We start from the raw sequence: 26,254 nt of genomic DNA, 5'->3' as shown, positions 1-26,254 counted from the left end.
TCATGGATAAAGATTGATGCTAAACCTCTATCGGATACAGAATATCTGTCCATTGTCTTTAGTGCCTTCCTGCCTAATGTTCTCCATCTGAGTTTTTGTATTGATTCTGTGCTAAGTCCAGGGCTGTAGAATTTGTTGACCAGAAGCACCTTTTCAAGCTTTTGGTATCTCATCTGTTTTCCCAGTCTTCATTAGAGCCAGTAGACATCCATGTCTATACAAGGACTTTTAATGATAACCAGATAGATCATTTCAGATCACTTTCATCCACTCTTTGGCCAAGGCTTGAATCACTCCTTTTATGCCCTTCCAAACTACCAATAAGAAATGACTTCCCTATTAGATTCTCATATCTGCCTCTACCTCAGGATTTCAGGCCCTAATGTCTTTCTCATCTATCTGGAAGCGTGTGTACTTTTCAAAAGAAATTGCTCGCTTTCTCACCTTACCTAGTGTAGTATAATTGGAAAGAACACTAGATTTAGAGCTAGAAAACCTACATTTGAATCCCGACTGTCTCTTACTAGCTATATGATATTGGACACATTTCTTTACTCTTTCTAAGGCTTACTACATCTGTAGCATGGAAAGGTTGCACTAAATGACCTTTAACTTACTTTCTAGCTTTAAATTAATGATCCAAATAGGCAATTGAAATGCAGAGAAACAAAAAGGCCTGCTTGAGATCACAAAGACACTAGGTATCCCAGCCAGAATTTGCACAAAGGTCCTGTTTAAAATGGTTTCATAACTCAGTGTTCTTTCCAAAGCAATCAAGTTGCCTATGTAGCCATATGGTCACCTTAGACTCTAATAATTCTATGATTTTGAACTAGCTCTGTATTTATTACCTGTGTGCCCTATGCAATAGTCTGGGACTCAGTTTCCTTCATATCTAAATTGAGGGAGGGAAAGTAGGTGGCTCAGTGGATAGAGTATCAGCCCTAGAGTCAGGAGGATCCGATTTTAAATCTGGCCAAGTCATCTTAGTCAGGCAATTGAAGTCTGTTTGCCCTAATTTCTAAACTGCTCCAAGCATCCTTTCAAAAAATAAATAAAATAACTAGATAGATAGATAGAAATACAAACACAAATGGGGTCACGAAGAGTCCTGCAAGTCTGAAATGACTAAATAGCAAAACGAGAGAAATTGGATAGCCTCTAAAATTCTTTCTACCTCTAAATTTATGATCCTCTGATCCTGTGAATATCTAATATTTCTAATTTCCAAAATCTATTAGGCTAACATTAGCCACTGGGCTGACTGATGTTCAAAATAACTAGAACAGGAATTTCTAACTTCCACTGAAGTGTGGGATAAAAGATTACCAGCAGTATTTTTCTATATCTCTTTAAGTTTCTCTCATTCTCTCTAAGTGTCTTTTATTTCCTTATTTATTCCTGTCCATCTCTCTCTGCTTCATTCTTTCTCTAAATCTGTGTCTCTCTATATGTCTTCTTTGCGTGTGTCTCTCTGTGTCTCTCCCTCCGGTTCTCAGCTTCTTTCTTTTGTAACTCTTTGTCTCTTTCCCTCAGTCTCTCTGTCTCTGCCACACCAATCACAGCAAATTGACATGGACCAGGGCTCCGTCAAGAACATTATCTGCCTGTCCAAACCAAAGGGGTTTTCTTTGTGCATCGCACAGCAATTCATCTTCAGAGAGGATCGATTCCTAGGCATCCATCTCTGCGTCGGCAGAAAACCTCTCCAAAGTGGCTGCTTTCCCACTTTGCTCGGGCCCTTTTTTGTTCTAAATGGGCCACACTGGCTTAGTGGCTTTCTTCCCTTTTCATCCACCCCCTATCCCTCCTGGGTGGGGAGAAGGAAGAGGTTGGGGAATATCTGCATCGAGGTAAGTGGGAGGAAGGTGCTGACAAGGAGATTGAGATGAACAACTATCTCCATTCTGGAGGGATCCCAGTTCCTGTTCCCTGAGAGAATTGGTCCAGCCCTGTGGTACCTAGCCCCCTTTCTCACTCTGCTTTGACAAATTCCATTCACTTCTCTTTTGCTCAACATAGTAATTATCTATGAAGTTATAAGTGACCTTCAAACCATTTATCCTTTGAAACCGACTCCCCAGTAGACAACAGAGGCAGTTGGAGGAGATGAAGCTAATGGAGAGGTGGGGGAGTAGGGGCAGAGATGCAGGCAGTGAAGGAGTCAGAGCCCACCCCCTTCTTGCCCAGTCACACATATCTCTTTCCCCCCAATACATACCACATGCTCAGCAGTGCTTTCGATGCTGACCTTGAAAATGGAAAGAAAAAAAAAAGAACTACTTGAGTTTCAGTACATCGCATGCACCTCTGAGCACTATTTGTTCAGAAGAACAAGGGAAAGAACTCAGCCTTCATAGGAAGTAGGTGGCAGCAAGTTCAGGATCTGCACCTCCGGCAGAATGCAGAGATTGGCCACAGTGAGATGCTGCTGAGCAAAGGTCCCTGAGGAGTTTTGGCAGAAATAAGAAGGTGATTCCTTCCAATTTTTTAAAATTTATTTATTTTTATTTTTATTTTTTTTACTTTTGGAGATGGCAAGCTAATCTCTTGGACATAGTTTGCCAAGAAGAGGAGTTGAGTACTGTGGTCATTATTGTTTCTCCCTCCCCCCCCTTTACCGATCTAACTCTTTTTCTAGGATATCTTGTTCTGGGAGGCAGTTTTGGCTCTCTGGGAATTCTCCGTCTAAAATGAAGAGACATGCACATCAATTACACAGAACAAAAATATGGAACTGAGACTTAAATGGGCATTGAGGGGTTTATAACTTGGAATATTGCAAAGGGAAGATGTTTCTGAAATGTAGGAATTCTAAATTCTAGATGTACTTATTTAACAGATAATTTAGCAAGATCTCATGGAAGTGGTAAGAATGTTTATGATTCTGCAAAGAATATGGTAAAAGCAAAAATCATTTACTCCAGAGTCAAAGGAAGTAGATTCAGGTTCCACCTATTACCAGTGTGACTTCACCTAATGTCCTCGATACTCAGTTTTCTGATCTGTAAAACAAGGAGACTGGATTAGCTGGCATGTGAGATCTCTTCCCACTCTAGATCTATGATCTTATATGCCATATGTGTTCATGTGTAAACTCATATAATTGTGTACATGCAAGTGGTCATAGGATCTGTGAACAAAAGCATAAAGAATCCCAGGCCATGCAAACTGAATCAAGGTGAATATATATTTTGAGTGATATTTTTATGAAATACTAAAGCAGAATTACTAATAACTATGTTTCTGTAAACAGAAACAAGTTCTGCAAACACTAATACAAATAATGACAGGCTTTACAGACAATAATATAGTGATAGACACTACTAGCTCTCCAGACTATAATAGAGTGACTAGCTCTACAAAAAGCAACAAATAGAAAACAATAATGCTAATAGTTAAAGGCTCTATTTTATATGACTATCATATAAATAGTAACAGACTTTCTAAAAAAAATACCAACAGCAGTGCTTTTTCAAATAGTGAAAGGGACATTGACTGGTTTTGCAAATAGTAGCATAAATTGTGATAAGCTTTGCACACTGAAGTAGTTTCTGCAAATGGCAATCAGTTTTATGAATGTTAACAGAAAAAGTGATGATTCTTCAAATAATAACAGGCTTTGCAAACTGTATAAAGATCTTCAAAGAGTAACTGTGCTTGAAAGCTTAGGAGTGATCATGTTTGTGCAAGACAAAAATAGCTGTTGGTTGCATATTAGTCACTACAGTTATAGATGTGACTACATGCCAATAGGGCTGCTTTCCTGAGCATCCTCCCCACGCAGAAAAACTCTCATACAGTCTGCTGGAATACTCTAGTAAATGTCCAGTCTCTCCAGGACTGGAGGGAATATGTGTAAGTATGGGAGGGAGCAAAACATCTTTTCACTTCCAATTCCCCATTTTAATTGAGTTTTGCTTAAAAGTTCAATGCAAGCATTTTTCTTGCCATTTTGCCATATTTGATTCTCACTAGTACAAACACAAACTGCCTCTAAAGACAGATTGCAATATTTGGAACTGGGAGGAAACGGCAAGGATGAACCAGTGGGTTGGAAGAAGAGCAGAACAGTTCCAAAGTATCTAACCTCTAACCAAGAATAGTTAGTCTTTCTGTCAAACATACTGCCATACTCTGCTCTGCTCTGGAATTTGCTAGCAAGCTAATTCTAAATGAGGGGTATGGAAATTTTCTAGGCTGTCTGGGCTGGAGTCTGGAGGTCAACTAAGCAACTTACTTCTTGAAGGAACTGAATCTACATAGCAAAGCAGAATGGCATGAGGTCACAGACATAGGAAGGATCATTAAAACTGTCCCTTATCATCATCTACCCCACCCACAAAACTGGGATCATCTTAGTGTAAAAACAGACTTACTGACAATTAGAATTCAGCCAGGTAGAATGGACTACCTAAGAGAGTAGGAAGGCTCCCATCATTGCAAAAAGAACTTGAATGACTATTTATTCTTCCTAATCTGAAAAAAAGGTAGTTTTTTACATTAGGGAAATCCTAGTCTGATAGGAGACACAGGGTATAGATGATAAAATTCTATTAGTCCATTTTAACATTGCATTAATTATTTAAGCCAGATTTTTTCATTGGGCTGCTTAGCCAGAAATAGTTTTCTTTTGTTTTTTTCCCCAGATAAACTAGCAGAAAAACAGAGCCTTGAAGCAATTGAATAAAATTTGGGACATAGCTTTCATTCATTTAATAATCATTTATTAAATACCTACTATGTGTTAGATGCTATAGATAAAAAGACATTAAATAATTTCTATTCTTGAGGAGCTAATATTTCTAAGAGAAAGAACAATATGTACACAAAATATATATATATAAATATCAATTTCTAGAGAGGATATACCAACATAGAGATTCAAAACAAGCTTTCTATTGAAGGTGATACTTGAGATGAGTTTATTGAATGCCAGGGATACTAAAAAGTGAAGGTGAGGAGGAGGGAGTACATTTCAAGCACAGTATGTAACCTTTGCAAATGAATGGAAGATAGGAATGGAATGTTGTGTATAGGAACATTGCATAAGGAGGATTGGTTTGGTTGTTTGGTTGAGAGATAAAAGTGTGTGAAGACAATGATGTTCAATAACTCTGGGAGAATAGGTTGGTTAAAGCTAGACTGTGAAGACCTTTGAATGCCAAATGCAGGAGTTTGTATATGCTATTATAGGCAGGAAGGAAGCACTGGAAATTCTTGAACTAAGAAGTGATCTGGTAAGACCCTTGCATTAGGAATAATGATATTCCTAATATATAAATATTATATAATATATAATATATAAAGTAGTTACAGGAACTGTGGAATGAGAGGGGGGGAAGTTGAAGGTAAGAAGATCAGTTGGGAAGTTATTGTCTTATTCCAGGCAAGGGATGAAAAGATTCTGAATTAGGATAGTTGTGGTATGAGAATGCAAGAAGATGATAAGTACAAGAAATACTGTGGAAATAGAACTGACAAGGTTTGGCAACTCATTGAAGATGTGGGCTGAGGAAGAGGAAAGATTTGCTGATACCTCCAAAGGTTGTAAACCAGGGTCACTGAAATAAAGATGACATCCTCAACAAAGATAGATGAGTTAGGAAGAAGGAAGGCTTTAAGGAATCATAGGATTGTATATTTAGAGACAAAAATCATATCAGAGGACATATTTTACATGTGTAAAGTAAGTAAGCCCTTTGAGAAAAGATATAGGGTTCTTTTTTAGTTATATTGAGTTTGAGATGCCTATAGGATATTTAGCTGGGGTTATCCTGTATGGTGATATGGGACTAGAATTTGGTAATACATAGATCTGGGGATCTATGTATTCTCATTCTCATGTAGAGATGATAGTGGAGGAGACTAGGAAATATTCAGAATATGGTAGGCTATGTAGAGAAGGAATTCTTGAGAAGACTACCTTCTGCCTTAGTGAGAAGCTATGAACATCCTAGGAACAAAATAAAGCACTAAAAATTTCCTACTTTAGTTTCCTTATCTGTGAAAAAGAAGAGAGGAGGGGGCAGGAATTGGGCATTTAATAATTGCTTACTATGTGCCAGGCATTGGACTAAGTGTTAGAGATTCAAAGAAAGATTAAAAACAATCTTCACTCTGGAAGCCTTCATATTCCAATAGAAAGACAACATTTAAATAGCTGTTTGTACAGCATAGATGGCAAAGTAATGCATGTAGAAAGATCTTTATAGAGTAGATGAGAAGTAATCTCGACTTTGAACGCACTAGCAGATGAAAGGACTAGGAAAAGCCTTCTGTCAAAGCTAAGATTTGGAATAAATCTTGAAGAGTTCAGAGAAATAAAGATGAAAATGAAGAACATTCCAAGCACAGAGCACAGCCTGTATAAATGTATGGAGATGGGAACTAAATGTCATGTGGAAGGAGACAGAGGAGAGGTAAGTGCAAGAAGACTGGAAAAGAAGGAAAAAGTCAGATTATTAAGAAGTTTATGTTTTATCTTGGGGATAAAATTTATATTTTATCTTGGGGAAGCTACTGAAATTTGTTGAGTAGAGGGAATTGATAGAAAGTTGATTTAACAGTTAAATGGAACAAGGTCTGAGGAGTGGTGAGACTTGACAGACCCACAAGCAAACTACTGCAATAGTCCAGGATTAAAGAAAGAGACATGAAATGAATTAGACCAATTGAAACACTTCTATAATAAGCCCTGCTGGCTATATGAGTGGAGAGAAAGGGATGTATAGATATTGAAGGGACAGATGTGAAGATAAAAATTACATACCAGGACATGTTCTATGAATGTACAGATTTATCATTTGTTTCATACATATGACCAGGATTTCCATACCTTCCCTTTCTACCCAAGAAACTCCCAGAGATCTTTTTTTCATCATTAATTCTGGTATAACTCACATCCAAGCACGTAGAACCATAGAAAGGGGCAGACAGACCTGCAACCACTATCAGCTACTGATTTAGCAATTCAAAGTTCACAGAAACCAAATAGTATTAGTATCCCAAACCCAAATGAGGTGCTCTTTGCCATCTTTCAAAAGAAGTATCTGTAATTTCCACTAAATAGGAGATACTAATCTGAACGTTTTCCTTTGCAATAAGTCTTGGCAAAGCAGACAGAGAAATGAGAGATTCTATTAGGATTTCTGATGTGCTGGGGCTCTGGGCCAACAAAAGCCTCTGTTGTGCCCCATAGGAACACTGAGTTGCCGAGTTTCTCTTTCTCAATCTCTTTACTCAGGGAGGAGGGCTGATCTTGGTGAGTGAGCTCCTTCCCTGCATCTGGTATACAGCATCCTTTCCTGACTGAGTAGCCTTGGCATATACCCCAGAAGGCCGAGCCATGACCAAAGGCTCAGACCATTGAGATGCCCTCTTCAGATGAAGGGGAAGAAAAAAAGCATACTTTTCTGAGGTCACCACAGCCTTCACTAAACCTCACTGCTCCATCAGTGACCATCCCTTAGAATTTAGGCCAATGCCCCCAGTTTTCTGCAATAAATAAAATGAAAAATAAAACAAAGAACATTTCCTGATTTTTAGGCCCATCTGGCTATTGGCTGACATTTGTCAGACCATGAGCTCTTTAAAGTGTATTTATGCCCATAGCTGGCTTGCATATCTACAATGAAGTTTGTGTATCTTGTATGTATGTAAGCCTTTGTATGGATCTTCTTCTCTAGTCACAGACTGCCTCTCCCCTAGAAAAGTGTGTACTAGCAAGCCATGGGAGCATATGAAAGGATTTATTATCGTTGCTGTTGTTCAGTCACTTCAGTCATGTCTGATTGTTCATGATCCCATTCGGGGTTTTCTTGGCAAAGATAATAGAATAGTTTGCCATTTCCTTCTCCAGCTCATTTTACAGATGAGGAAACTGAGGCAAACAGAATGAAGTGACTTGTTCAGAGTCAGCTAATAAGTGTCTGAGACCAGATTTAAATCAGATTTTCCTGACCCAGTATTCTATCTATAAAAGTGTGTGTGTGTGTTTGTGTGTGTGTGTGTGTGAAGCTATGTGTATACACACAAACACACACAAAAGGTAAAGCCACATGATATTTTCCACTGCGAGATATGTATACATTAATATATTATATGTATGATATATTATTTTATATCTATGTCTACTTACCTAAATATCACAGACCCCAGGTTAAGAATCCTATATCTAGTCCAACCTCCCTCATTTTATAATGAAGAAGCTCAAATCCAGGACTGTTTCCCTAACATAAAACAAAATGTTCTTGAAAGAAACCAAGTTCACAGTATAAAGAGTGTGCTGAGTGTGGCTTTCTTGGAAGGGTTCTAAGAAGATGATTTTTTTTTTCTGGTGGTGTGACAATAGGGTAAAGGCAAATGAAAACTAAAAAGAACCCATTTGGTCTTCTTCCCTGTGATAGCAACATTTATACTCAGCAGATTTAGAAACCAGCATAATAAAAGCCAGAGGATTCAAAAATGGAAAGGGGAAATGTTGCAAAAATCAGAAACCACAGACTAATGGAATGAAAAGAATGAGGACCAATCAGCAACTGCAGCCACACATATGTGTATTCACTTATACATCATATATGGGCAGACTCACAGGCCAATCTACCAAATATAATTGTTCCAATTAAACAGAATTTCAATAAAAATAATCAGGACCCTCCAAGACTAATCTTGATTTCTAGGATGAAAAAGGAAAAGGATAAGAAAATAATTTGCTATTGGGGACTTGCTCAGGGAACAAGTCTTCATACTTTATTCTGGTATAAAGATAGAACCTCAACTCAATTCAGTTTAAAAGACAAGTTATTCAGGCCCTCCTTTGTATAGAGGATGTGCTGGAAGACATAGAATCTTGATAATAATGGGCATCAATAATTAATTAATTGATGATTAGTTAATTAATAATGAGCCAGAATTTAGAACCAGGTCAAATTTAGTGTTCTTTCCTTGATATCTTGTTTCTTAGCTCTCTAATGTTGATCCTTTTTAAAGGCTGCTGAAATTATATAGCCCCATCTCTCTCTTCACTACTGTAAAAAATACTTATTTGGACTTGGGAAATCCCAGCTCCTTCTGTCCCATCCCTCAACTCCCCATCCCTCTATATTCTCCTGGTGGTTTTAGTATGGAGTCCTTCTTACTTCCCTCATAGATCACTTGAGACAAGGGTTGTTTTTCTCCCCACAGGACTTTACTCAAAGCTAAAGGAAAGAAGGCAAAATAAAATAAAATAAAAAATAAATAACAGAGAACATAGAATTGATGGATTACAGTGAAGAGGGATCTATCCTAAGAGTACTATAATTTAACCAGACATGAGGAATACAGTTTCCTGGGCTCGCTACCCTTATTCCTGTCTAACTGGAATCATATCTAGGTCTAGCTCCTGCCACAGTATTAGTCATCATCATAACTCAGGTCAGGATTCTCTCTCCCTTGCCTTCCCAACCCTGACAATTTGGAGAGTTAGAAAAGGAGACAGAGAAGGAGCTGTCACAGAATAGAATGCTCATTCTGAGGTAGAATCCTTCCACTGAGAAGGACCCAAATCTGCCATTCCACTTCACTGACTAACACATAACAAACGCTTAATAAATGTGTTATCTGTCTGTCTCTGTGCATCTCTAATTTTTTGTCTGTATCTCTTGTCTGTCTCTGTCCCTGGCTCTTTCAATCTCTGCTGTTGACTATCTATTTGCATACATGTCTGTCTGTCTCTTTCCCTGTCTCCCCCATTTGTTGTCTCTGCCTTTGACTATATCTATCTCTGTCTATTTATTTGTCTATTTCTCTGTCTTTCCCTGGTGTTGTCTCTACCTTTAAATATCTATTTCTATCTATCTGTCTGTCTGTTTGTCTGTCTGTCACTATCCATATTTTTGCCAGTCTCTGCCTTTAACTATTTCTGTCCCTCTATCTATTCACCTGTCTGTATGTTTATCTTACTATCAGAAACATCAACACCCCAACCCTAGTCAACCAACCTCACAGCTTCAAAACTACATTCGCATCAACTCAGGCTTCTCAATAAAGTAAAAAAATAAATGTATATCACTATATATGAAAGAGGGGAGGTTTTTGAAGACATACAAAAAGGTGAAAATATCATAGTCCCTGAATTCAGAAAGATATATCATCTTTCTGAGGTAAGCACATGAATAATAGGTATTTCATCATAAGGGCCAAAGTGGGAAGCTCAGGGAAGATCCAGATTATTAAAATGAGATCTATTGAGTATTTATTAAGCTCTCAGCCTAGTACAATGCATGAAGCAGTCCCTATTTTTGAGGAAATTATGTTCTAATCTGAAAAGATAACTCCAAGATGTTGGTCACTACAAAGAGTTAACTTATGGCATAGTGGATAATACCTTAGATTAGAGATCAGAGGTCCTGAATTGAAATCTCAATGGGATCTCCAATTTATATTTATATCACTATAACTAAATCCCTTCCCTATTCTTCATCCTTGTTTCCTCCTCTCTATGGTAAAATGAAAAAATAAACAAATACTGGAGATGCGGTTGGGAGATTGGACTTTGTATCTTAGTTCACTCTTTGTCCTGTACTGAGATTCTGTGAAAGGACTTGGATTCAAGAGACTAGATAATGTCTTCTATGCTGTCACAAATACTCAGATGTTGAACTTTGGGAAACCCTGTTTGTTTCTTCTTTATTTCACCATATTAACAATAGTAATGTTCTTCAAGGTTTTCTCAAATATCTCTTTGAAGTACGGTGTTGTTATAATCCCCATTGTATACTTGATAAAACTGAGGTGGGCTCCAAGCCTCAGTGGCTGCTTCAACTATACTATGAATTCTCAGCAATCGGGGACTATGATGTAGAGGTTTATATGGTTTCCCTACCATAGAGTCAAGTACTTTAGTTATTATATACTTATTGGTAAGTTTGCTAAATGGAATTGACCTGTTACTCATACAGAAGTATGAAAAATAGTTACAGTTCAATTGAAGTCCATGAGGTTTAAATCTCAATCACTACCAGGGAACAAGGGAAGGGAATAAGCACTTATTAAGTGCCCAGTATGTGCCAGACACTGAATTAAATGCTTTACAAATATTATCTGAGTGTTGGTGACTACACAGATATCTGTTTACTGCAATCACTCCTCACCTCAGTATCTTAAAGAAGACATGGGGAGAGAAAAAGGCATTTGAAAAGGGCACAGTATCATAGGAGCATATATGTGGAGCTGAAAGGGATTTCATAGGTCATGTAATCCAACCTCATCATTTTACAAATGAGAAAATTGAGTTCCAGAGAAATGAAATGACTTGCTCCGTGTCACACTGAGTCACAGAAGTGACTCAGACAGAGGGTCTCCAAAGTCTGTGTACCATACTAGAAGAGAGAGGGATGAAGAACATGTGTGGATACCTAGAGTGCTTACATAAAAGATATAACTATTCACTTATGTCTTTGTAACCTCATTTGAAGTTTTTTTAAATAATACTAAAGTGGTTTGCCATTTTTTTCTACAGATGATGAAACTGAGACAAACAGGATTAAATGATTTGCCCAAAGTCATACAGCTGGATCTGAACTCAGGTCTTCTAGACTCCAGGTCTAGTGCTGTATCATGCTATTCCACTCAGCTGCCTAAAAGAGGAACAAAAGATATTGACTTGTTTATTCTCAGGATCCAAGAAAGGCAGTAAAATAATGGACTTCTGTGAATATTAATTCAAGTTTGTATGGTGATTTGAAGCTCACCAAGTACCTTCCTCATATCAGTCCTGTAAGGTAAATAGTAAAAGTATTTTCATGCTTTCTATAGAGTAGGGAACTGAGATGAGAAAAATAAAATGATTTGCTCTTGATCCCATAACTAGCCAATATAGAAACTGGGACTCAATCCCAAGCCTTTTATGTCCGACAATCTTTCCATTATACCATGCTGCCTCTAAAACTGTAATGAGGTAGACAGAGGTCAGAAATAAGGAAGAACTTCCCAAGTGAGTAGGTGAGTGAGTACTAGGGAAAAGTGGTAGAATATTTTAGAAAGATTTCTATGGGGGTTGGAGATGAAAAAATCCTTGAAAATAAAGTGGATCCTTATCTGGATTAGATGGGCCAAGACCACCGTATAAATTAAAAGGATGAGACCAAATCTTAGCATCAGTCATTGCAAAACTTAAGGGATCTGTGGCCTCCAGATCATATCATACAAGAGCATAAACCAACAAGGTATGGGGGAGTTCTGTATTTCATTGCCATGGATTGACCCCATATTGTGATGGGGAAGAGAAGGGATAAGTATGAGGTGTGGCAAATGGATGATTGGAAAAGAAAAGCCCCAATTAAGAAAGGGATGGGAAGTAAAAGGAACTAAAGAAAAGGGACTACAGATTCTGATATCTTCTGTGAAAATGCCAAATTGTCTGATGGGAAGGGGAGAGGCAAAGACAGAAACTGAGACATGCAGAAAGATGCAGATTCAGAGATAGTCACAGAGAGTCAGAGAAAGAGAGGGATAAATAGCAACAACAACAGAAGAGTCAAGGAAATATACATAATACATAGAGTCATAGAAAAAGATGCAGACAGCAACTTTGAGATTTTGACAGAAAAATGGAAACAGAAAGGGGCAAAATGTAAAAAGACAGAAATGAGGACATAAACACACACAGAGACAGCTAAAGAGGAAGGTACAAAGACGTGTGTGTGTGTGTGTGAAGGAGAAGAAGAAGAGAAGAGAAGGGAGAGAAGAGAGAAGAGAGAGAGAAGAGAGGAAAAAGAAAAAAAGAGAGAGGAAAAGAGGAAAAAGAGAGGAGGGAGAGAAAAGGAAAGAAAAAGAAGACAGAAAGAAAAAAGAGAAGAAAGGGAGGGAAAGAGGGGGGGGAGGAGAAGAGAGAGAGAGAGAGAAGAGAAGGGAAAGAAAGAGAGAGAAAAGAGAGAGAGAAGAGAGAGAGAAAAGAAGAGAGGGAGAGAAGAGGGAGAGAGAGGAGAGAGAGAAAAGAGAAGAGAGAAGAGAGAGAGAGAAAGAAAGGAGGAGAGAGAGGGGGAGGAGAGAGAAAAAAGAGAGAGAGAGGAGAGAGACAGAGAGAAAAGAGAGAAAGACAGAAAGAGAGGAAGGGGAGAGAGAAAAAGAGAGAGAAGAGAGAGAGAGAGAAAGAGAGAGAGAGAAGAAGAAGAGAAGAGAAGAGAAGGAGAAGAGAAGAGAAGAGAGGAGAGGAGGGAGAGGAGAGGGAAAGAGGAAAGAAGAGAAGAGAGAGACAGAGAGAGAAGAGAGAGGGGGAGGGAGAAAAGAGAAAGAGAGAGAGAGAGAGAGAGAGAGAGAGAGAGAAAAAGAGAGAGAGAACAGGAGAGGAGAGGGAGAGAAGGGAGGGAGAAAAGAGAAAGAGAGACAGAGAAGAGAGACAGAGATAGAGAGAGAGAAAGAGGGGGGAGAGAGGGGAGAGAGAAGGAGAAAGAGAGAGAGAGAGAAAAGGAAGAGAAGAAAGAGAAGAGAAGAGAAGAAAGAGAAGAGAAGAGAAAGAAGAGAAGAGAAGAGGAGAAGAGAAGAGAAGAGAAGAGGAGAGGAGAGGAGAGGAGAGGGAGGGGAGAAGAGGAGGAGAGGAGAGAAGAGGAGAAAGAGAGAGACAGAGAGACAGAGAGACAGAGAGAGACAGAGAGACAGAGACAGGGAGGGAGGGAGACAGAGAGAGGGGGAGGGAGGGGGGGGAGAGGAAGAGGGAAAAGAACAGGGAGAGAAGAGAAGAGAAGAACAAAGAATCAGAGGAATGGATAAAGACAGAGGGAAGACTGAGAAGGGGTGAGCAGAGAGAGATAGAAATGCAGACATAGAGATAGACATAGAGAAAGCTGTGATTGGACTGCAGGAATGGATTATGCCACAGTCTCTCAGCAAGGAACAGGCATCCTGGAATAGGCTTTACTATAAAATACATCAAATTAAATTAAGCATTTAGATAAAAGCAATGTGGTGTGTTAAAAGCAGTTCTGGACTAAGAGATCATCCCAGCCATACCTTCTTTAGGGCCTTTTTCAAAAAAAGGGAAATGGACAGATGATCTCCCCGTTCTTTTTTGACATTCATATTAGAACACTCTGTTCAGAATCACCACCTTGGACATAAATGTACAAGGGAACCAAGGGCCCAAGAGTAACTATGCAGACCACAGACTGCCTCTGCCCACTGGTTCTGCAAGCCAATTCTCTTATTTTAAACACCTCTCTCTTGACTTTTCAAGCATTTTCTCCCTTTCCATCCTCACTTCCTTAATCCTTCATTCTCTTCCCTCAGTTCCGCCCCCAGCTCCTTCTTAATCTGGGAGAGAATTCCTCCTCCTGGGTATACACAATTATTTTTGTGCTGTTCTCAGCTCCAGACTATCTGTCAAGGAGACCAGGACATCTGGCCTCTGGCCTCTTGTTTGTACTAAATGTTTAGAAACTAAGTGAATCTGGGTGTTTTAAACACCTTTAAAAATGAGTTAATTTGTTCCTATAAAAATGAGCTCTTTCTCTTAATGCAATGACCACAGTCCTGTGCCATGCATGTAAATGACATTGCTTGAGACCAAGATTCTCTTGAAATAAAGGCACATAACACATATAGAGAGCATACAGTGAATACAGACTCACATGTGCAGAGAGAAATCTGTAGAAATACATAGGCAGATACAATATATGTATACTTAGAAATGTATCTAGAACCACAAATATTATACACAAGTAAAATAACATTGTAGACCAGTAAAGAAATAGTGAATAGAGAGCCAGCCCTCAGAGCCAGAAAGCTTTGAGTTTGAGTTCTGACTGAAACATAGTAGCCTTAGAATGCCCTAGGAAACTCTTTAAGACTAGAAGATACAGAACAATTGCTGATCCGCAGAGTTGTTTGGTGGGGTAGTTGGGGGAGGGGGGGGAGAAGCGGGAAATTTCCATACTAGGAAGGAGTTCCAGCACAGATGAAATCACAAATCCAAATCAAAATAATAATAATTAACATTTCTGTAGTGCTATTAAGCACTGTTACTTGTGAGCTATTATTCTCATTTTACAGATGTCAAAACCAAGGCTCTGAGCAGCTAATTAACATAGTTGCAGTAAACAATACAGTTGGGACACAAATCCATATCTTATTCCAAATTCCATTCGTTTTCTTCTATGTCATGCTCTCAGGCATAAGCACACAAATATATACACAACATGCAAATGTATGAAGGCAGGCAAAAATTATATTCATTAACTCAAAATGCAATTAAATGCTTACATACAGATATGTTATAGGATACATAATATGACCATTTAGTACAGTAGAAAAACCGTAGGAGATCTGAATCTCAATACTGCCCCACACAGTATCATTGTGACTTGAAACAAGTCACTTGGCCTCAGTTTTCTCATCTGTAAAATAGGTGAATTGAGGTAGGTGATCTTTAAGGACCCTTCCTGCTTAAATTTTAATGATTCTAGGATCTTGACTTTGACTAGAACCCAATAGAATCATGGGTTTAATTACTTCTCTCTAAACCTCTTTTACTGATCTGTCACAGGAGGGATATGAGCTAGATGTTCTGAGAAGTCTTATCCAACACTAACGTTCTATGTTCTACATTTAAACATTTTGTGTTCTAGGATTCCTCCTAGCTCTGATATTCTGTGCTTCTGTGTTCTGTGCTCTGGTCCTCCCCCTCGCCCCCCATTTATTCTTAGAGTTAAAAGTTCATGCTATTCTATAAGTTACTTCATAGCTGAGAGTAGTAATTACAAGTCCAAGGACTTAAAAAAGATGTCTGAGCTTTTTGTTGCTACTCTATAAATGGTCCAGGCTCCTTCCATTTAACCAAATTAATCACTAATGTACTAGGATTGAGGAATGATTGAAGGAAACTCTCTAAATATATTTATTTGCCCTCAAATCTATACTACAGAGGTTCCATCAAGTTCCCACTCTGGGGAAAAGATATTGTCACTCTAGTGTTCATTTCTTCCAGAATAAGTAATTGACTGCTGCTGATTTGATAAAGAAAACATTATGAAGCAAAATCTGGATATAGGAACCCTAGAAATAAATATCTTACAAGAATGAAGACAAGCATTTATTAAATGCCTATTGTGTATCTTATGTAAAGCACTTTATAAGCATTATCTCATTTAATCTTTATAACAACCTTGAGAGACCAGTGCTAATAATATTGCCCATTTTACAACTGAAGAAACTAAGGCAGGTTACCAAGTTTATGACTTACACAGGGTCATACAGACAGTGTCTGTTGAATAATTTGAACTCAGGTCTTCTTGACTCTAAGCTCAACATTCTGTCCATTGCACCACCTAATAACTGCCTCTGTTTTTTAGACAGCTTGGGATAGTCCAAAGAATAATCAATTTAAAGGCAGAAGTCCTGGATTTGAACTCCATCTCTGTCACTTATTAGTTGTGGAACTGTAGGCAAATCACCTTCTCTGTGCCTCAATTTCCCTACATGTAAAATGAAGAATTGATGAAAAGAATATCTAAATTCCTTTCTAGCTTTAGCTCCTCTGTCATTTTTCTAGCAATCATCATAGAACTAAATCAGAACAAGATAGTCATCTCCTAATCCCAAATTAGGTCATAAATTGGAAAAATCTAAACATTCAGTTCACTTCTTGTCTGTTCCTCATTGCCCATCAACTTTTACCCACCGAGAGGGCCATATTTAGGTCCAGTTTAAAAGATAAGAAATGTTGTTCCCTATCCCCATGGGGAATGTGGCATGATTGAAATGATTTTGTCTCATTTTGGAACTGAGAAATCACTTCTAAAGGTGTAAGGGGAGGTCCATTGTTAAGAGTAATAACTAATAGAAAGAGCACTCATCTTGAGAGTCAGAAAATTTCAGTTCAGGTCCCAACTGGTTATTCTGGGTAGATCATAGCATCATAGGATTCAGAACTCACCTAATACACCACCTTATTTTACTTAACATCCCCTCTTGATCATTCCTTCAAATTGTACTCACTTATGTTTGGGGGCCCCAGAGGGTGATGCTATCCACAGCTCTATAATAACAACAGATACTATTAATCTAGCACTTTAAAGTTTTTGAAATCTTTGGCATATTATATCTCAATGGATATTAAACAATGATCTTGTGATAGAGATGCTGTTATCTCCATTTTACATATGAAGAAAGTGAAACTGGAAGGAGTTAAGTGACTTTCATGGGGCTACAGAGATAAGATGTCTGAGGAAGGACTTTTAGTCAGGGTTTCCTGACTTCAAATCTACCACACTACTCACAATGCATCTAGCTGCTTCTGTATGCTTCATATTATAGCTTCCTAGCCCCCATCAGTGTGCATCTTACTAACAATCAGCCAGTAAGGACACTTAGCTCTTAAAGTCATTTATAAAGATGGCATATTAAAAAACAGTATCTAAAGAATACTTTTCCTACAAACCTGGAACACATTCTCCCACAAACACATATAGTATCTATACAAATAATTGGCTCAAATTTAAAGTACATTTGCAATGAGGATATACATTAAGGATACATTTGTGGCAAAGGCAAGTCATAGCTTCTGCTCCTACAAAGCTTAGAAATCCTTCCTCTTTTTGTACCTGATTTAGAGTCTAATTTCCAGAATCCGCTCTTCCTTCTTCATAGCTGACTTTCTTCTTTGCTGCCCAGTCCTTGAAACTTGCTTCTCAATCTCCAGTGATTGTCTCCATGTATTTATCTTTGTCTGGGATGTGTATTTCTGTTTCCTATGTGTCAATAGCGTTCATTCAAAAGTACAAGGATGATATAGGAGGGAAGGGAAAATTCTCTCTCCTTCTCCCTTACAAGGGTCTCCTTCATAGACAGCTATTGGCTTGCAACTTTTAAAATCAAATAATCCCTGATCCTCACTCTCCTTAGGAATTAGCTGTCTGAAGCCCACAGAAATTCAGTCAATTGAAATTTTTCTCCTTTGTACTCAGAGAGGCTTTTGAACTTCATAAAGGGATAAAGGGTCAGAGAAGCATCCCTAAACTTACATTAATACTTTATTAACCCTTTGTGATTACACCCTCAACCTATATGACTAAATCAGCCTAAATGAGGATTAAGGATCATATTATTTATCTCGGTCTCCCTTACTTACATACATGGAAATTGAGGCCTAGACTAGGCAAATAACTATCCAAACTCACACTGAGAGTAAAGCAGACCTGGAATTCAAGTTTAGGTTTTTAACTGTCAGTGCTTTATCCATTCCAACACTGCTGAAACACATCACAATATACTCTATATCATCTCTCTGAATTTGATTTTTCCATCTATATATTGGAAAATGTATTGACTATCTATTTTACAAAGTAACTATGGGGGAAAAAACTCCGTAAGGTGACATGACATAACTACATCAAGTTAGTGAGATATCCAGAACTGAAACCCAGATCCCTGAGCTTCCAGTTCGTGGATATTTCTACTATATCACTGTTTGTAACGTTAGCAATAGACCCTATCTCCCCAAAGGCCTCTAGATGTGATGCAGAGAAACCCAGCAGTACATTCTCAAAACCCATTGAAGGTGACCAAATGAAGGACATGTGACAACAGCATTAATCCCTGTCAAAGGTAAACATACTGAGAGACTTAGGGTCAAGGGCTGGAAACAGTGACTAAATCCCCATGTTATAGTCTTCGGGCAGCTTCACAGATATCTCATTCTGGATGGACTCAGAACAGTTCTGCCACTTTTCCTTCTCCTCACCCTGTTCTCTGAGAGCATGATTTTGCGGGAAGGGTTTGAGTCCAAAGGGAGTGAGATGGAGATGGGGATATGGTATAAAGCCAGAGTTCTTATCGTGGTCCCAAAGAAAATTTGCTATAAACTTGGGCACATTTTCTCAAAATCTCTGAACATTATTTTAGGGAATCTTAAAACTTTGGTCTAATGGGAAAATAGGCTTGATATAAAATCAGAATGTATTTGAAGTTGAGTTCTTCCATTACTACCTATATATGCTCAAATAAGTCACCAAATTCCTCTAAGTTTAATTTTTTTATCTATAAAATGGAGTTGGGGGTGGGTTGTACTAGATAAATATTAAGGTCACTTCCACGTCTAAATCTGTGATCCTTTCATTGTGTCTGCTCCATCAAGCACATAATGAATATGAAAAAGGGATGAAAAGAGATCTTCATCTCATTACCTTGTATAAGGCTGCTGAGCCCAGGTAGCAAACATGCCCAGGCACTCACTGAGTGCTTGACACATGCTGTCACTTAGTAGGATGAGACTTGAAGTGAGAGAAAGTGAAAACTAAAACAGTTTTAAGAAGGCATGTCTGACTGTCCCTTAAATATACTCTTTGCCTATAAGCAAAAACTTACTTGTATACCTATGGCATGAATGTAATTTACTTATGGAAATGGGGCTATTTTTTCTTTTTATACTCAGTGGTTTATACATAATAGGCATTTGTAAAAAAGGCAACCCCTTTAGGTATGCAGTCTGACGAGTGTTTCTCTGGATTCTATAGCTCCTGTCTTCTTGCAGCCACAGATACTAAAGACTCAAAAAAAAAAAGTCTTTGCCAAAGTCCTTGGCACTGTCAAGTGGTTTAGTATTAGAAACAGATATGATTATCAGCAGAGATGACACTAACAAAAATGCACTACCATCTGTTTTCCTGCTATGCCTTAAGGACCATGAAGTCTTTCCATCTGATTTGCTGCTGAAATCTCTTACATGTATTGTCTCCTTCTACTAGAATGTGAGATCCTTGAGAGTAAGAGATGTCTTACTTTTCTATTACTATGCTCAAAATTTAGCACAATGTATTACAATATCTATATACATATGTATATATAATATATACACATGTGTATGTGTATATATTTATATTTGTGCATACATTCATATGTATATGCAACTATATACATACACATACATATATTTGTAGATGTACCTATGTGTGCACATGGATGTCTATAATGTTTTACTCTTTCATAAAAGATGTTTGGTTATGATTAATTGATTAGTTAGATATCATCTTATCCCTTCTTTTTGCTCAAAGAAAACTGAGATCAAACAAGATTAAGTGGTATAGCCAAAATTTGGGTTTTCTGACTTAAGATCCATTATGTTCCATTCTACTATGTTACCCTGCCCTAGTATTTAATTAATTCAACTAATAGGAAAGCTGCCAAGTATCTCTTGGGTAAACTGGTCTATTCTTGGTGATGAGACAGCATATGATACAAGGCAGCAGCTCTCAAACTTTTTGGTTTCAAGGCTCTCTTACACTCTTAAAAATTATTGACAATTCTCCCCAAAGAGTTTTTGTTTACATAAGTTATATCTGTTAATATTTACCACTTTAAACATTTTAATACTACTTTGAAAAGTTTTGTTTTCATATACCCCATGCAAAAGTCTTAGAAACTCTCAGAAATCCTCAGGCTTCATTTTTAGTGTCTCTGGTCTAAGTAACTGTACTAAATGCTAAAGATACACTGTTTAAGATTGGAAAGTATGATGTAGCTATGACACTCCAAAGGTTTAGTCCTGAGCCAGCTCTTTTATATTATCATTATAACATATAAGGGTATTACCCTTATATTATTATTATATTATATATTATTATTGCCTCATCAAAAAGCTTTTTTTTTTAATTGCCCAAGGTAGTCCAGTGGGAAAATCATTCACTCTGGAATCAGAGAATCTAGATTCAAATCCTGCTTCTGCCACTTACCATCTCTGTATCTTAAATGATTCACTTAGACTCTTCAAGTCTCAGTCTCCTTAATGGTATATGAGAAGGTTAAATTATATGATCTCTAAGATCCCTAAAAAGCTCTAAATGTATGTATGATTCTATGAATATGCAGAATATATATAATTATATATTATTATAACATATAAGGGTATTACCCTATATATGTTATAACATATAACAACAGCACCTTCTCTGATGCAGGCTACCCCACTTCATTGCCTGTCCACAAAAATGAGTTTGTACAAGTTTCTCTGTATCATTCAAATCTTGACAGTGATTGAGAGATCTTCTGAGCTCCATATTCAGTATGTTTTAAAAACTAAAGTTTAAAAAGATTGCTTCATCATCTATGCACCTATTCTACAAAGGAGGCTAGCACAGAAATGTAATATGTCCAGCACTATGTCTATCATAGTGAGACATAGAATTGCTTTAGGGTGGGACCTTCCTTTTCAGAGTTTGTTTTGCCTACCTGAGAAGCTGATGCACTGATCAGAGTTTATGATTTCTTCCCACACTCCCAAAAGGCAGATAGGCTAGATTCTTTCCACCTACCTTGCCCCTGCTTCAATACTTCAGATTACTTTTAGGAACAGGCCAACACATTGTCCTCTTGGGAAATTGTCACCATTGATCTATACTTTTACCTTCTGCCAGATCTTAACTTTGCTAATAAAAGAGATGATGAAAAAGATGGAAAAGTTGATCTTCACAAATTAAAGGATTGATGTGGATTCACCTTTTTAGAGTATAAAAAAGTAATGTTCTCAAAGAGAGAATACAGATTATAGAATGCCAGAGCTGGAAGGAACAATGACGGAACATTTAATACAACATATAATCTTTCTTTTTACAGAGATTTTAAAAAGACCTGAAACCCAGAGATAGAAAATTATTTTCCAAAGGTTGCTGTCCTTTGTTTTCAAAGAGTACCAAAATGACATCACTATATTGGAAATGAGTTACCGTGTGTCCAACTATGGCTGATCAAACCAATATGAGCTCAAAATACTTTCCACAGGTTAGACAAAAAAAGTCCATATGAACATTTAGGTTAGCTTCTTTAATTGTGTGTATTTGCTTCTCCTTTGGGTAAATTCAATTCTGCTTTGCTCACAGAGAACAGCACCTTCTCTGATGCAGGTATGTCATCTTGAGTGGTCCTGTGACAGTGTCTCCCATGTCCTACAATCAATTCTAAAGTTCTTAAGAGATACTTTGAGAGTGTCCATGTATCACTTTTTCTGACTACCTTGTGAACACGTACTCTGGATGAGTTCTCCATAAAATAAAAATTTTGATAAGTGTACATTTAGCATTAGAACAATGTGATCACTCCAGTGGAGTTATACTCTCTGCAGCAGAGTTTGAGTGCTTGGCAGTTTAGTTTGAGAAAGCACCTCAGTGTCTGTTATCTTATCCTGCCAGGTGATCTTCAGAATCTTCTTAAGACAATTCAAATGGAAGTAATTCAGTTTCCTGGCATGGCACTGGTATACTGTCCATACACAACATACATTGTAGCTCTGGAGATCTTTAGTTTGGTAGTTAGGCTAATACCTCTCCTCTCCCACACTTTCCTTTGGAGCCTCCCAAATGCTGAGCTAACTCTGACAATGCATGTATCAATTTCATTATCAATATGGACATTCTCGGAAAATATATTGCCAAGGTAAAGTGAACTTATCCATGACATTCCACTTTTGTCATTTACTATAACTGATGGTTCCACATATGGATAGTGTACTGCTGGCTGATGAAGGACCTGTGTTTTCTTGGTGTTAATTATTAGACCAAAGAGCCTGAAAAAGATGGGCAGCTAGATGGTGGAGTAGATAGAGTATCAGCCTTGGAGTCTGAAGGATCTGAGTTCAAATGCGGCCTCAGACACTTAGCATAGTAAATGCTATATAACCCTACACAAGGCATTTAACCCCAATTGCCTCATCAAAAAGCTTTTTTTTTTTTTTAATTGCCCAAGGTAGTCCAGTGGGAAAATCATTCACTCTGGAATCAGAGAATCTAGATTCAAATCCTGCTTCTGCCACTTACCATCTCTGTATCTTAAATGATTCACTTAGACTCTTCAAGTCTCAGTCTCCTTAATGGTATATGAGAAGGTTAAATTATATGATCTCTAAGATCCCTAAAAAGCTCTAAATGTATGTATGATTCTATGAATATGCAGCAAATGGACATTTATCCAGAATCTACTTTGTGCAAAGGGACTTTATATAATCATATAGTTATACTGGATATAAAGTTTAAAAAAAAAACTTTGCCTTTTAAGAACTTAGGTTTGTAGCACAGAGGAAAGAATATTCATTGCCTCTACAATCAAAAGAGCCATGTGCAAACCTCACACTTGATGATTGCTAACTTCTTGTGTGAATTTGGGCAAGTCACTTAAGCTCCATGGACTTTGGTTCCTTATCTGTAGAATGAAGGGACTGGACTAGAATAACCTCTGAAATCACCTTCATCTCCAAATCTATGCTCCTACTAAGTCGGAGAGAGATTCTTAACATTTTTTTTCATGAAGTTCTTTGGAAGTTAGTTGACTTCTGTAAACTCTTTTCTCAGAATATATTATTTTAATGAAAATTAAGTTGACAATATCAAGAAGGAAACTGGTTATATGAAAATACAGTTACCATAATATTTTTAGAAATTCATGACCCTTGAAGAATGCTTTATATACAAGAATATGTTTGTTGTTGTTGCTTTTCTTTTCTTCATGAAGAGGACCATGACATCAGAAAGATGTTGTCATGACTTGCAATTGAATTGGATTTAAATGAGGAAAGGAAAGAAGCCTCACTCTCTCCTCCAGAGCCATCTGGGTCCTATGGCCAGATATATATCAGGATGTCTGGTTTTGACTCCAAGAGACCTTGGCCTTTTTAAGCTGAGGTCTTTCCCTGGTCTCAAGTTTGTCTGAGGCAACTATCCAAACAGTGATTAAGGCTAGATAAGAAATGGAGCAAGAAATGGCCTTTTACATAGTTCAAAAAAATCAATCTGGGAAGGGAAGATCCTCAGGATTTATGTTCAAAACAGAAATGATTGCAACTTATACTCACTCTGAGCCATCAGAGCCCAAATAATGACAAAGTGAGACTTGGACTGGGACCTATTATTGGCCCATCAGTGAGAACCAGAATGATTTGGATTTAAGAATCATCCTTAAAAAAGAAATCTAGCTCATAACCCCTAAGTTTTCCACAATTAAAAAAATATATATATATACTTTTGGGCAGAGCAACTTCAGGTAAGATTCCTTATGTGGACAGAAGGAAAGAACGTATAATCCAAGATAAGATAGGATGATAACAAAGGAAATTCTAAACTATTATCTAGGAAATTCTGAGGAGAAAAATAATATCTCAGACTGCATTTTCTTGAGACACAAAGAAGTCAAAGACTTTTCCAAAGCCACATAGCCAGTAAATAGCAGAGTCATTATTGGAACCCAGGTCTTTTGACTCCAATTACAACATTCTTTCTATGCCACCCTGCCATGACTCAATGCTAGTCTTGACCTTCTCCCACTCTCTAGATATTACAAGGCAGCCCTACAGGGATCATGTCTTCAGTTAGCTTTCCAGTGACTGCTGACCTAAATTTCCTTAAATTTCCCTTTTCCATTCATTCCCTGAACTGCCTTTACTCCAGGGGGGTGTACTTGACAATAGATTTGAGAAGGGGCTTTTTAGTAGTATTAGAACATTTTACAAGGGAGTTTAATAAGCTTCATAGAGTGCTAACCAAATGAAAACCTACTGTAATGCATAACTGAGGCAGTTGGATGTCTGTACTTTCCCAGTGAAATGTGAGTGATGATTATGGCAAAACATCCCAGTTATGGCAAGTCAGTAACCAATAGGAAATGACTCTACTATTAAGAACCATAATTTGTATCCACAAGCAGCAACATTAACTAGTACAGCTAATTAATCACCGAAATGTGCAGTATCTCTGTTATTTTTAATTCCTCACTCACATTAACACGTTATTGGTTTGCTGTGGAATTAATTCACAGCTTGGACTCAAAGCTCTTATCTCTGGAACACTGGGAGTTGTACTGGACTTCAGTAAGCCTCCTCTTCTGATTCCCCAGCCCTCCAAATCATCTCTAAGCATATTAGAGTCACATAAACAGGACATGTAATGAGACAGTAGTACTTTGCTTTGATACTTTTAATTACCAGCTTGGAGAGGAGGTAGAGAGAGGAGGAAGGCCCAGAGAGGAAAACTGGAAGGTTGGTGATATTGCATATTCTCACTGCTACAGCAAGCAAAGGCCTACACTTAAAACTTATCTTGAATTCAATTCAATTTGCCAATAAATACATAGTAGATTATAGGCCCTGGACTAAATGGTGAGGATTTAAAGTTTAAAAATAAGTTTCTATCTTCCCAGAATTTACTTTGTTCTACTTCCTCTTGTCCCTTTTTCATCCAATTCATCCTTTGTATGGCTGCCAAAACAATTTTCCTAGGTCTGACCATTTCACTTTGCTACTTAATTACTTAGTCAATAGCCATTTATTCTGCACATATTTTATGCCAGGCATTGTGCAAATTACTCAAGATAGGTAAGGTAGATAAGTAGGAAGAAAGAGAGAAAGAAAAAGAAAGAAAGAAAGAAAGAGAGAGAAAGAGAGAAAGAAAGAAAAAGAAAGAGAGAGAAAGAAAGAAAAAGAAAGAGAGAGAAAGAAAGAAAGAGAAAGAAAGAAAGATAGAAGGAAACAAGGAAGGAAGGAAGGAAATAGAGAAGAAAGGAGGGAAGGAAGGAAAAGAGAGGGGGGAGGGAAGGAAGAAAGGAAGGAAGAGGGGAGAGGGAAGAAAGAAAAAAGAGGGAAGGAGGGAAGAAGGGAAGGAGGGAAGGAGGAAGGAGAGATTGAAAGATGAAAGGAAGGAAGGAAGATAGATGATAAGTGATAGATGAATGAATGACCTGATGGTCTAATAAATAATAGGTAAATATATAAATATATATAACAATACATATATATAATGAAAGATATATACTAAATAACATATTATATATACATATGTGGTTATATATGTATATAGATGTTGTTGAATTGTTTCAGCCATTTTTGGTTCTTCGTGACCTTGTTTGGGGTTTTCTTGGCAAAAAATATTGAAGTCATTTGTCATTGATAGATGGATAGAGAGATAAGTGATAGACAGATAGAAAATTAGTATGTAGATAAATAGATGGATGAAATGAAGGAATGAACAGTCACTGCTCTCAAGAAAGTCACAGTCTAATTGGGGAGAAAACATGCAAAAAACAATGTACAAACAAGATATGTATTGATTAAGTTGGAAGTGAGGTAATATCAGAGAGAAGATACTAAAATTAAAAAGGATTTAAGGAAAATCTTCTCACAGAAGGCTTTTAAAGAACACCAAAATCCTACCTCAAAAATCTCTAAAGTCTCCTTGGGCTGAAATACAAACTCCTTAAAGAAGTAATCAAGTCCTTCTGTTATACCATTCATGTTACACCATTC

General features: G+C 37.5%; 1 pseudogene; it reads right to left on the bottom strand.

The window, feature by feature from the left end:
* LOC100915691 overlaps positions 1–19,225 on the bottom strand; it is an 85,499-nt pseudogene extending 66,274 nt beyond the window's left edge.
* Between the last annotated feature and the right edge of the window lie 7,029 nt (positions 19,226–26,254).

Source organism: Sarcophilus harrisii, chromosome 4 (assembly GCF_902635505.1).
Source record: "Sarcophilus harrisii chromosome 4, mSarHar1.11, whole genome shotgun sequence".
In the NCBI taxonomy this organism is placed as follows: domain Eukaryota; kingdom Metazoa; phylum Chordata; class Mammalia; order Dasyuromorphia; family Dasyuridae; genus Sarcophilus; species Sarcophilus harrisii.
This window is presented reverse-complemented; position numbering and strand designations above follow the sequence as displayed.